The sequence below is a fragment of the Thunnus albacares genome, chromosome 11 (assembly GCF_914725855.1).
Source record: "Thunnus albacares chromosome 11, fThuAlb1.1, whole genome shotgun sequence".
NCBI classification, from domain to species: Eukaryota; Metazoa; Chordata; class Actinopteri; order Scombriformes; family Scombridae; genus Thunnus; species Thunnus albacares.
In genome coordinates, this window is record NC_058116.1 from 1,913,871 (window position 1) to 1,927,289 (window position 13,419).

General features: G+C 36.8%; 1 protein-coding gene across 1 annotated transcript in view; it reads right to left on the reverse strand.

The window, feature by feature from the left end:
- LOC122992395 (SH3 domain-binding protein 4) overlaps window positions 1–4,389 on the reverse strand; it is a 41,453-nt gene extending 37,064 nt beyond the window's left edge. Inside the window, exon 1 of the mRNA XM_044366186.1 lies at window positions 4,045–4,389. The gene's annotated coding sequence lies outside the window, so the exon portion shown is untranslated. The remainder of the gene's footprint in view (window positions 1–4,044) is intronic.
- Window positions 4,390–13,419: the final 9,030 nt, after the last annotated feature.

Consider the following 13,419-nt stretch of genomic DNA (forward strand, 5'->3'; position numbering starts at 1 on the left):
ATAGATATAACAAAAGCTTGAAAACGACAGATTATATTCGACACATGGATTGACAGGAAGTCAGAGCCTCAATTGAAGTGAATGTTTCATTTTCTTCACCATCCGTCCTTATAAAACCGTCAGAGTTTGTGTTCAGGTGTGCAGTGGATATGTGAACTTGTAAACAGAGTGAATCAGTGCAACACATTTCAATATATCCATGAACTATTCCATATGGAGATTAAGTCAAGAGTAACAGTTGTGGTTATGCTGTATCGTCCAAATAGAATCAAATCTATGAGAAATTGATTTTTGTTGTTTAGCATTCTGGGAAATGGCTGAGTTTATAACTTTTCATGCTGTTTGTGCTGCATCAGGTTACAGAGAAAATATCACATCTTCTCTTCATAACAGAAGATAACACACATCTTACATTTCTGGTTTACTGTTGACAGTTTTTCCATTTATTTAGGAGCTAAGCTAAGCTAACTGTCAAGTGGCTGTAGCTTTATTTTTAAGGTCCAAAGAGGTAACTTTATAATTTTTGTTGTTGTTTATCTATTTCTTATTCCTAAAGATGAAGTTGAAATGGAAAAAAACAAATCCTTCCGCATTTTTAATAGTGAACATCTAGTTTGTTGTCATTTGTCCATCATTAACTGTGTCATCAAGACTGCTTGAATGCCAAACATATGACTATATGTGTTGACTTCTCATGTCAAAAATTACAACTCCAAGACTTCCATTTGAAGTCTGCAGGAGTCCTACAAGCCAGAAAGACAGGCAGAGAGGTTGTAAACAACCCCTGATGATGTAAAACCACTCCCTTCCAAATGATTTGGTTTAGATGACTGCTTCAAACACTGTTTACAACCTGATGGTCTGAAAGCCTGTGTTGTCCTAAAAGAACCCACTGATGTCACATCATCCCCAGACCTCAGCAGGAAAGACTGAGGCTGAGACTTGGCCTCAGCATCTTAACAGCTTTTCACTCGATAACTGCCAGATAAACAAAAAAATGGATGAAGGAATAGAAAATACAAGGAATAAATATTCTCTTTTCCATCTCACAAATATGAAACCCGGAAAAGCCGTTCCGAATTGTAACTAGTTCTAAATTTGTAAGAACCCAGAGATATTTTGAGGCTGTATCAGTACTTTAAGAAAGCAGGGAGTGAGATTAGTGGATCAGAGTTTTGTGGCCGCGTAAGCAGCCTCTCTCTCTGTCTTCCTCTCCTCTGCTCTCTGTGGCGGTATTTGACCGAGGGCGGGGCTGAGCTCCCAAACACACACACACACACACACACACACACACACACACACACACACACACACACACACACACACAGAGCGGACAGCAGAGCAGAGAGGTCGTGGAGGAGACAGTGAACCAGGTGAAGTGAAAGAAAACTCGTTACAGTAAATTCAATAAAACCTTCATGAGTAAAAAGCCAATAACCAATTTATGGAATCCTGTAAAAACACCTGTTCAACAAGTATAAACTTGTATAAATGTGATATTTTGAACTGCTTTGCCTGCAGTGTCTCATCCACTACCAGTTCTGGATGTAGTGTGCTTGTTTGGCTAATAGTGAGCTCTTCTTACAAGCTAAAATGAAAGCTATCTGTATGTAGCCTAACTGTTTAGCCTGATTAGCAGCCTCCACTCCAAAACCAGCCCCCCCACCTGCTGCTAATGTGAAGGGATTCACATTATGCATAAAGATCACTACCACTCACGTCTGTCCGTTCAATATGAAGCTACAGCCAGCATACAGTTAGCTTAGCTTAGCTTAGCATGGATACTGGAATCAGGGGAAACAGCTAGCATGGCTCTGTCCAAATACTGCTAAAGTTCACTAATCAACATCACGTTACATCACATTTGTTTAACGTGTACAAAAACAGAAGTGTGAGCTGGCAGTGGAGCAGGGAGTCTAACTCTCACCTCACCAAATGATTATACACTTAGAAAAGTGGATGATGATTTCAAACATGGCGTAGTGATATGAGAGCTATAATGCACTCTGATAACAGACTCTGCTTCACACACCTTTACCTGATCCATTATTAGTTCATATCAGGACTCCTTGCTGTACATAAGTTAAGATACTGAGTCATAATCATGAGACATTAAGTAAAGCCAGACTGATATATCAGTAGGTCAACTGCAATAAATGTTTTATATGCTGCATTTTTGTACTTTTTGTCAATGTTCATTTGTCATGTTTCATTTGATCTTATTTTGCTTCAAATGATTTTATTTTCCTCTACATTGTATTGTTAAGGCTCAAATGCATCTCTTTGCCTTGTTTAAGGTTCTATACACTGGAACCTTAAGCCTATATGAACTTGCCTTGTCTTAATTCTAGTTTAGAATATTTGTGTTGAAGGTATTTTTGTATTTGAATTCCACTGAAGTTTACAGTTAAAAAATGATCTTAGCTTAAAAGTGATCTTATCACTTCATTATTATTGTTGTCACAGCTCTTTAATTACCCATCCTGAGGCACACTTGACAAAAATAGATTGTTTCCTACTCTCACAGTGATGAAAAATAAAAATATCCTGTATTGGTTGGAGATATATACTCAACTTTAGGGCTGCAACTAATGATTATATTCATTCTCAATTAATCTGCCTATTATTCCCTTGATTGATCGTTTGGTCAATAAAATAGCAACAAAAAAAAAAAGTGAAACATGACCATTACACTTTCACAGAGTCAAAGGTGGTTTTGTTTGACCAACAGTCCAAAACCTAAAGATATTCAGTTTATAATCATGTATGAGAAAGAAAAGCCTAAAATCATCACATTTGAGAAGTTGAAAACTTTTGGCATTTTTGCTGAAAAAATTAATCAATCATCAAAATAGTTGCCAATTAATTTTCTGTTGATTGACTATTTGATTAATCGACTTATCAATGCAGCTCTACTTGTAATAAAGTATCTTGTATGTATGATGAGGCCATTGAGATATTCAGATTCCTTTCTCTTTTTTTTTTTACTTGGATCACAACAGTTGTTTTTATGTTCGATTAATCTACTGGTTATTTTCTCAATTGATCAATGAATCAGACCATAATATGTCAGATTGGTGAAAAATATCCAGTCAGGTTTCCCATAATGTTATGTCTTCAAATATGTGCTTTTATCTGACCAACTATCCAAAACCTAAAGAAATTCAATTTAGTACAAGTGTACAAGTACTGTTAATCAATTAATTGATAAAATAATCATTTCAGCTCTAGTTTTCATCATTCCTCTTCTTCCTCTCTGTATTAATTAGTTAATATTCTATTTGGTGGAACAGACCTCAGTTCCTGACAACACGCACATGAGGAATGAAACGGGTCCTGAGTCTGAAACCTCTGTGATCCGTGTTTCCTGTAAACAGCAGCCTGTGCTGTGTAGATGATGAAGATGATGCCGAGTCTTCTCTTGAAATCAGCGGAGTTGTGTTGTGTTCGTTAATGCCATGGCAACCGGTGTCACCCACAGTCAGACCTCCGTGATAGCGCGTTCATTAACGGTACAGTGAGGTTACAACACTGCTCCTGCTGAATGTCTGACAGTTATTACAGTTTTACGAGGCTTTGCTTCTCTATTAGGCGGGGTTTCACTTGAAATGACGGATGAAAAAAGACTTTTGATTACATCAACGTAGCACAGCGCTGCTGTTTTCCATCAGAAACAACCGTTACTGTAGTTTGACGGTAACGTTACACCCGCAGCAGGCTCGCTGGGTTCAAAAACGGTCCAACAAACAGCGACACAGAAAACACAGGAGAAATGTGGCTTAACCGTCAAAGTCTTAACACACCGTGAACTTGCAAGGACTGTCGACCAGTTCAATATCGATTAAACGTTTTTAAAGTTTTTTTCACCCACTGTGGATTTTTCCCTCAGTGAAAAGTTGCAGCTAATTCTTTGGCTTCAGGATGAAAACAGAGCGACTGTAACATTCTCTCACAGCGGTTACATTGTTCCATGTGGAGGATAAAAAAAAAACATTTTGAGCAGACTCGGAGGAAGACAGAGACGAGAAGAAGATGGCAGCTTACCTGGCAGCGAAGAACTCTCGTTTTGTCCCATGAAGAAAGCGATAATAGCCGGGCAGGCGCAGTTTCCGTCGAGCTGGCCCAGTGGTGTGGACGTGTGTGCGGACTGAGTGTGTGCTCCAGGAGGAAAGCAGCAGAGCCCCGGCTGATGTCACCGGGGCAGGGAGGGGCCTCTCCGGGACACATTTCCATAAGGACATGATGTCACTCCACTGCTTCATACTCTGACTCCACACACGAACTTATAGTATTTAAACAGGGAAATTTATTTGACCAGTGAGTTCCAAACAGAGCAATAGCTCCCTCACAAATCTACAACAAATGGCCTGGATAAAAAGGAATTGCCAGTAGCCTACAGTTTACACTACATAACAATATGTTATTAATAATAATACAGTTATAATTAGTAGTCATCAGATGTGTAAAGTTGCTATCAAATGTAAAACCATTTGACAGTTATAATTGGTTACTTTGCAGATTTGAAGATTTAGATTCTACATCATTCCACCAACCTTTTTTTTATGGGAGGACTAACTCTTGTTGCAGAGAAAAATACATGGCTGCAAGAATGTAGGCCATCACATCACAGTTTGATACAATATGGACAACTACAGCAGGGCACAGTGGGCTATACTCTGCCGAGTGATGACACAATCGATAATATAACAAGCTTTTAAAATACAACACATTGTTAAAGATGAAACCAGTGGTTTCCAACCTTTTTGGCTTTTGATGTCTTACAAAAAGTAGTGTGTAGTCAGGGTCACTTTTCAGCTGTCTTTTACTGTAGTAGGATTCTGCATGCAGGACTTTTACATGTAATGGAGTATTTTTACATTGCTGTATTGGTACTTTTACTTAAGTAAAGGATCTGAGTACTTCCACCACTGGTATCAACAAAGCAACCTGTAACAACACGCATGCATGAGTATTGTATATACCAACAAAAACAGGCCAGGCTGCCTATAAGGGATCCAGTCCTCATCAACACCCATCACATACAGTACTAACAGTGAATAATAGCATTAAGTGGGTATAGCCCTTACCTTAAAACAGAAGCAACCACAGAGGCCTGACGTTAGAGTCAATTGACTTAGATTTTTTGGTAAATCCAAAATTTGCCAGTAAGTTTCCTTGATTTCTTTTTGACATATCTGCATGCTGACTACAAAACAGAGAAATGAATAACAACAATCCAGCGTGCAGACAGAGTGGGACCGAGAAAGTTTGTTTTTTTATCTGATATTTCAGTTAGAGTGAATGAAGTTATATTCCACCACACTTTGATGGAAATGGCAAGATTAGCATGCATGCTGGTATCTTTATTAAAGTGAATTATGAATGATGAATCACCCTCATGTATGGATCATACATCAATAATGAATACTGGAATACTGGAGTCATGTCTGTGGTCATAATATTCACCCTACATGTAGCCCTGGTTTGGTCTCCACCAACTCCTGAGAAAAGCATTTGATATTTAGACATCTAAAATATCGTGTCTGGTGTTTGGTTTGTTGGGTGCTGGCCAGTAGTGTACAATGGGTTTATCAGAGCTTGCTAGCTGTATACAGCTGCCTGCTGCTGCTGGAAACAATGTCAACAGGCAGCACATTGAATGATACAGCTAGATTTGAATAGAGCATTCAAAACAAGGAAGAACTGCGTATCAAAAAAAAGAAAAACATTTAAATAAAAAGAAGCAATATGTCATAAAATCAAGACTTCAACACTCAACGCTGTTGTCCTTCAAACTGAATTTACTTCAGTCATTTTCAAAACTGAGTTTGGTTTTCTTGGAATGGAATAGCTTACATTCTGAAACATTACAATGTGAAATAGAAATATCAAAATGAAATGTTACACTGAAATGTACCATAAATTAGAGGGATGAGATATATGAGAAATTACTATTCTTGCAATTCATCCTACTGTTATTAAGTTGTAAAGTTCAGTACCAAAACTCCCACATTCATCAAACGCCTTGCTCAAAAGCACCTCAGCAGTGTAAATGATGCTGTTCCATAACCTCCACGCCAAGATTTATCTTGCTGGTCCAGGAATCAAACTGATGACCTGTTCTCTTACTGTTTCAACGTGTAATAATTAACTGGCATGCTGATCTGAAAGTCACACCCCTAAAAAATACACAGCAGGTCTGTAATGTTTGATGCAAAACTAGTTTGACATTGTTTAAACACCCACATGGTACAGCCCATTATTCTGGAGAGGTGAGGGTTCACAGAAATGTTTCATCAGTGGTTGTTATTGGCAGACATGTCCTTTCATGTCCATCATTACATGTACAAGAGTGTTAACTCAGATTTCACAGAACTTAAAGAAAATGTGGCATTAAAATCAAGTTTATATGAGCGGAGACGTGTGAATGACTGTATGAGGTTCAATCACACATTAAAATGTCTGACAGAATAATTTACAATCTGCAGTGGAAAGTTCAGAAACAGAATATCAAACTTTGCTTCAACCTCCACAGAGACGCAACATCAGAAATAAGATACTTCATTCCATGACAGTAGAAATATTTCATTATTATTCTGTCATAATCTATTTATTGGTCCATTACATTCTTTTGTTTTCCATTGCTGAAACATATAATCCACTCTCCATTATGTCTCCTTTTTTGGTTAAGGGAACAAACATACCATCTATTTTACTTTTTTTTGTTAGCTTTTACCACAAACAGAACTTGTGACTTGTGTTTTTGTTTTGGATTTCAGGATTATTGCTGGTGTACATTACACTAACATGCTCACAAAGACAATGCTAACATGCAGATTTTTACAAGGTATATCATTTACCATGTTTACCATCTTAGTTTAGCATGTTTGCTAACCATTGCTAATTAGCACTAAACACAAAATACAACTGAGATTAATGGGATTGTTTTGAGTTTTGCAGGTACTTGGTTATAAACCAAAGTACTGGACAAATTGAAATTTTGACCTGATGATGGCACTAGATGAATATTTAAGGATCACCATTCTGAGGGGGACATGAATGTTCTTGCCAAATTTCAATGCAATGCATCCAACAAACAATTGTAGAGTTTAGCAGTTCTGACCAAAGTGGTAGACCAACATTGCCATCCCTAAGCCACGCTGCTAGCATGGCTAAAAACGAACAAGTACAAACAAAGGAAAAAAGTAAAAGCTGAATGATTGATTTGCTTATGTATTGTCATTATCAAGCCTTTCAATCAGTGTGATGAATGACAGAGTGAAGTTGTAGGAAGTGATTATGATGCTCCTGTCAGCAATAAATGAGAGTCTGGGTTCATATGGCACCACATCCTGAGAGATAAGCAAACAGTCACCGCACGCCTCTGAAACTAGACACACTACACACTACACTACAATCACACTCTCAGGTTAGACCACCTAACAAATTCTTGTTTCATGATTTTAAAAGTAAGCAGGCTTCCATCTCCAGAAAAAAAAAACAGTGAACAGCGACATCAGAATAAACATCTCTTCATTTATATTCAGTGTAAGACATTGCCTTGATAAAATGCATTAGCTTTTATAAACATATAAAAAAGATGTTTAGTGTAATATTAAGGCAGATTGAAGATGGACTGCGAATACATCAAATATGTGTGGTTTCATAATACATTTTCCCACATGAAACAAATGGAGCCATTATTGCAGAATATTCCAGCATGTACTATAGATCCTGTGAACCTCCATCTTCAGGCATACACACTGAAGGCTTCTGGGTAGACTGAGTGGCAGAATGTTGTTGGCTGACTGAGGAGTGTGTGAATACCTGACTTCATGGACAAAAACACATGGCTCATTACTGGTAGCACAGTTTTTTCTCCTGAGAAGACACTGTTTAGATTTATTTTGAAGTTTGCAGCTGAAGTTTGGAAGTACACTACATGGCCAAATGCATGTGGTCCTATTGTTGCCTCAACTCTTCTGGTTTCAGGTTTTTCACTAGATGTTGAAACCTAGATGCAGCTATTTTCAGGGACATTCACCCACAAGAGCTTTAGTGAGTCCAGCACTGATGTTGGGTGATCTGTATTTCACAATAAATTCTCGGAAGGGCCTTATGAAATTTTCTCATAGGCCAAATCTGGTTCCTGAGAGCCACTTGTCTAAAATAGAATTGTATGCTATATTAAGCTTTCTTTTAATTGGAACTAAGGGGCCTTGCTCAAACAATTCAAAATAGCACTGGACCAATAGCACACAAAAGTATGTGGGCATATAAACTACAGTACATAGTTTGTATACTGAAATCATGGAGATAATCATCCAACCATAAAAGTCAGCAGAGATTAAGGACATTTTTACTAAAAAAAACATGATCCATAAATCATTATGTAAAGAGCAATGATGGTAATGTTCCTGAACAGAAGTGTTGCACACAGAGATCTCTGACTTTTAAATTCTGCTTCACATAAGCCTCTAAATTGCTGTTATAAACCGTTTTTTATGACAATATAGTTGCATAATTTAACTTTGTAGCAAACACCAACAGACCATAAAAGGAACAATCTGCGCTGAGCATCATGAATATTACACTGTTACCTGTTTTAAAAAGTAAAAAATATACAAAATGAAGATTTCACTTTACTAGTCCAGGGATATCCATGAAAAAATGTCCAAATTAAAAGATCTTGTAGTGACCTGCTTTTCAGACATGTGGATTCATCTCACATTTATGTCTGACGTGTGAAGTTTCCCATCCCATATCAACACCAATGGCTAAAACTGGTGTAAACTCCCAAAAATGATTGAATAGCTCTGTAATGAATTGTATCATATTTTTTATGTTTACCTAAATGCCAGAAGCATAATCTGAAAAAGGACTTATACATTTGTGTGTAAGTATGGAATTTCAGGGCCTTACATAGTTCTGTTGACTTTGTTAGTTTGCACTATCTGCTTAGTTAAAACACTGATACCCTTGCAGAAGCTACACCAGGCTGTGTCTACACTAAATTCATTGCTCAGTTCCTCAGGGAAATTGTTGATAAAAATAAAAAAGATAAAATCCAATGTTATCTTTTAAAAGAGAATTCGCTGAATGGAAAATGTGTAATGTCAGAGTGAACATTCTGTAACAGTACAAACACACTGTCTCTGTGAGCAAATTAAACAGCAGTTTAGCCCAGTTAAGCATTATAAAGCATGACTCAGCTCCCAGTCTGCAGGAGATGTCAGTTCCAGCTGTTCCTCTGAAAGAAATGCTGGAAGTAGCCAAACAAAAGAAGGAACACCAACCTCCGAGCAGCTATTGACATGCGACAATCACTTTGCTTTCCTGAACTTCCCACTACAGCTGAATTAAGTCATCCTATATTTTTTATGAAGAACTTTTTCAAGAGTGTTTTCTTTAAATTAACCTCACACTGAACTATTGTGCGTCATCTATTTATATTTACCATGAGGTTCATGTAGGTCAGTATTTAGCCAGGAAGTGAAGTTTGGGTGTGATGAATGGATGTGTGAGTGTTTGCCTTGAACCTTCACATTCACATCCTGTCTCATGATAGTAATGACTTCTTATATTTTTATTTAACCACCACTACCATCCTTCAATTCACTTAACAAAGGGTTCCACAGTTCATTTCCAGGCAGCCATTGGTTACCATTCATTTTTGTATGAAAATCTATTAGCAGACTCTGTAATCCATTACAATGAACTTCAAGTCTGTTTTACTTTTGTTAATGTTACTTTTTATCAGTGAGACGTTATCACTGAGCAGTTTAAATGTAGATTAGTTTTGTAGGTATTTGGTCAAAACCAAAACATTGGAAAAATCATTTTTGGAACTGATGCTGGTGCTAAATGAAAAGTAATTACAATTGATCCTGATGGGAACATGAATGAGTTCAATCCATCAGATAGGTGTTGAGATATTTGGTGGACAGACTGACAGATGTTACTGTGATGGATTACACATTTCAAGTATCTCCTGATAGATTTTTATACTGAATACAAATATGTGGAAACTAATGGCCACTTGTAACAAAACAAAACAGTACCACATTTCCAAACAACATGGCTGACTACAGATCCTCCAGACTTTGGTTTCCAGACACAAGTATTGAAGAATAGCCAAATAAGCACAAAAACAATAAATGCTTTGCTGTCATGTATAACATTAACATTATTCTTGATAAAACATTTAAATATGATATCATTTAAATAATCATTTGTAGGAGACAGGGTTGGTATCTTCAATGTGGTAAAGCTGTTAACCAGTGTTTAACTTTAAAATGGCTTTCAAACTTTTGTCAATAGCTGACAACTAAAATGATTTTGTCTCTGGATGACTGTCTGGCCCTTCAGCTGCCAGAACTGTTTCCAGGCCCTTAAGAATGTAAATAAAGTGTAATGTGGCGGAGGAGATGTTGACAAGTGGAAATACTCTCATTATTTTGAATTTACTCCACCAAGGATAAGAAAATTAGCGTTGCATTTCATTTGTGTCAATGTCTGACTCACCTGGTAACAGCAATGAACTCAAGAACCAATCTGCTGAAGCACCTAATCAGAAAACACTCCCACGTCCTGAGCCTCATCCTGTTAACAAATAATACTGAAAATGTTCCAGCTCCTGATAAACAGAGCAGGTTTCTACTAGCTGTGCAGCAATACAGAGATGACTGAATGGATGGATAGATGGATGGATGGATGGATGGGTAGATAGATGTTATGGTTCTGTCCCAGTCTGGCCCTGTGTTCCTCCAGATGCTCTCAGGCTTTTCAGTCTGTTTAAGATTGGACTGAGTTGGAAGAAGGACAGATAAGAAGTTCCAGATGATATTTAAGGACCAGTTGAGAAATTGTTGTTTTCTACATCGGCTCTCATTGGAACTAAGTGCTCAAATGAACTGAAACACTAGTTATGTTATTCAGAGCTGCAGCTGTCTTTTAGTCCAATTTCTGTTACATGCAGCCTTAATGTGCAGACCACTCAGCTTGACAGATTTATTGGTTCTTGCTTGTAAACAGCAATTTATGTTTCTATTCTTTGGCAAAGGTTCCTGGGATGGCGATGTAGTGTTGAGGTTTGTTTGCTGTGTTTTCTCAGTGTGACTTTTGCACTTCAAGTTATATATATGTAATTCCAAAACAGTTTAGTGAATGATGGTTCATATATGAAAAGGATTGTGCATGGTTATACTGTGAACTTTTATTTGGCTCATGGATGAAGCTCTGTTTTTGATTTTTTTTTCGTTAGCCCTGCCCTGCTCCCTTTGTCTTCCCCAGCCAATCAGCTCCCAGCCTGCCCTTCTGTTTTGCCACCTGTTCCTTGTTGTTTCATTAGTTCAGTTTGTATTTAAGTCCTGGTTTTCAGTTCAGTATTGTTGGATCCTTTTCTCAGGTTGTTCTGCTCTGTTCAGTATTGTTCAGTTTAGCTCTGCACTCAAGCTTTAATGAAGAATTTATTCTTATTCTTATATATTCTCCTTGCTCAGCCTGCAGTTTCTTGCATTTGGTTCCACATGCTCCGCTCCACCTAACAATAGATAGAAGATGGTTAGACAGTATTATTTTCCTCACTCAGTAATGAATAACAGCCTCCTTAGAGTTTTATGAGAGTAATAAGTCACTGCTCTGTGATTTACTTTTCCAACACTGATATTAACTAGTTTTAAGGTATCATAATAATAATAATAATAATAATAATAATAATAATAATAATAATAATAATAATAATAATAATAATAAACTTTATTTATACAGCACCTTTCATGATATAAAATGCAGCTCAAAGTGCTTTACGAAAGAAATATAATATATAAATATATATCTATATATATATACACATATATATACATACACATATATACACATATTAAGAACAGGATAAATATCAATTAAGACATACTAAAAGAGTAAAAGACAATAAAACTGTCAACTGAGGTTGCTTGTCTAATATGAGGAATACTACTAATATAATAGTAAATAGTACGGGTTCTGCTGTATAGCACATACTTTTGTAAAAAATCTTTTTCTAAACTTAGCAAAAGGCAAACTACCACAGCTGCAGGACATAGAGAGTAAGAAAATATTCTGGATCAAAGTAATGATTCCTGTGTGGAAAAATACTGACTGTAATAACCCTGTGGTCGAGAGGCAGTGTAAAAAGTTTAATTGAATCAGGACTCCACTGACAAACCTCTCATCACAGCGGCGGGTGCAGCTGGAGTGTCTGCATGAAAGCAAATCTGCTGAAAACAACATCAAATATTTATTAGCAATCACTCCTTCCGCTGTTCAGAAAAGGAAGTGTAAACACACTTTGAGATCCCCGATCATTCACAGCTTGCTACACAGTGGGCCAACACTGGCCCAAAACCTGACTCATGAATATTTGGTTTCAAAATAAACCAACCACTAATATCTTGAGTTAAGATCATTAAAGGCTTGAACACAAGGTCAACACAGCTTTCTCACAGCAGACTTGTCAAATACAGATGTAAATAATGACAATAATCATTTTATCATCATTAATGTTGTTAGCTATGCCTGTACTTTCTGGCAAGGCAAAATGTCTGCTGCAAAATAATATATAAAATATTATATAAATATATATTACAAGGATAAGGCTGATGACAATACTTTTTTATTATTGTCAACAAATTTCACAACAAAAGAAAATATAGTATATAACCAGCCTTATCCTTAAAAATAAAAATAAAAATAAAAATAAAAATAGGTGAGCATTTCAACATGAGAGTAAGGCACAGTGAATAACTAGCTAGTGTTAGTGTGAGAAAGCTATTGTGGACCTTTCTGTTTTCATCTTGCTCAGATGGCAGAGTACATGTAAATTCCACAGTGTAATCTTCAGCACTTTAATTAAAATATGAAAAAAAAGGCCTGAGAAGACATGACATGTTCTGCGATTCAAATAGGTCTGCTGTTGTGCTCACTGACGGCTGTTTCCCCCGGATAGAGATACTTTTGACCAACCAGAGCTTTGTAGATGGGATTAACAATGAGGATGTCATCTTCATAGTTAGGTACCTAGCTACATCCATGAAAAACAGTGACAGAAAAATTGCCATAAAAATGACAGAACTAACAGCTCTAACACCAAGAAATTTCTTTGATTGCTGTGCCATCATAATTCCTAGCAACTGCTACCCGCAACTGCTACCAGAGCTTTATGTCAACTGACTAGAATCAGGATCAGGTTTATTGATTAAGTTTATTAAGTTAAGTAATCCTAAATAATATAAAAGAAAAAGAATACTGGTTAGAGCGAAGCAAAACTATAAACAAAACTAAAAATAATCCCCCTCCCAAACAGACAATATCTAACAAGAACATTATTGTCTATTGATTGAATGAAGTGAAACAAAATGGAAATTCAGTCTTCATCTGAAT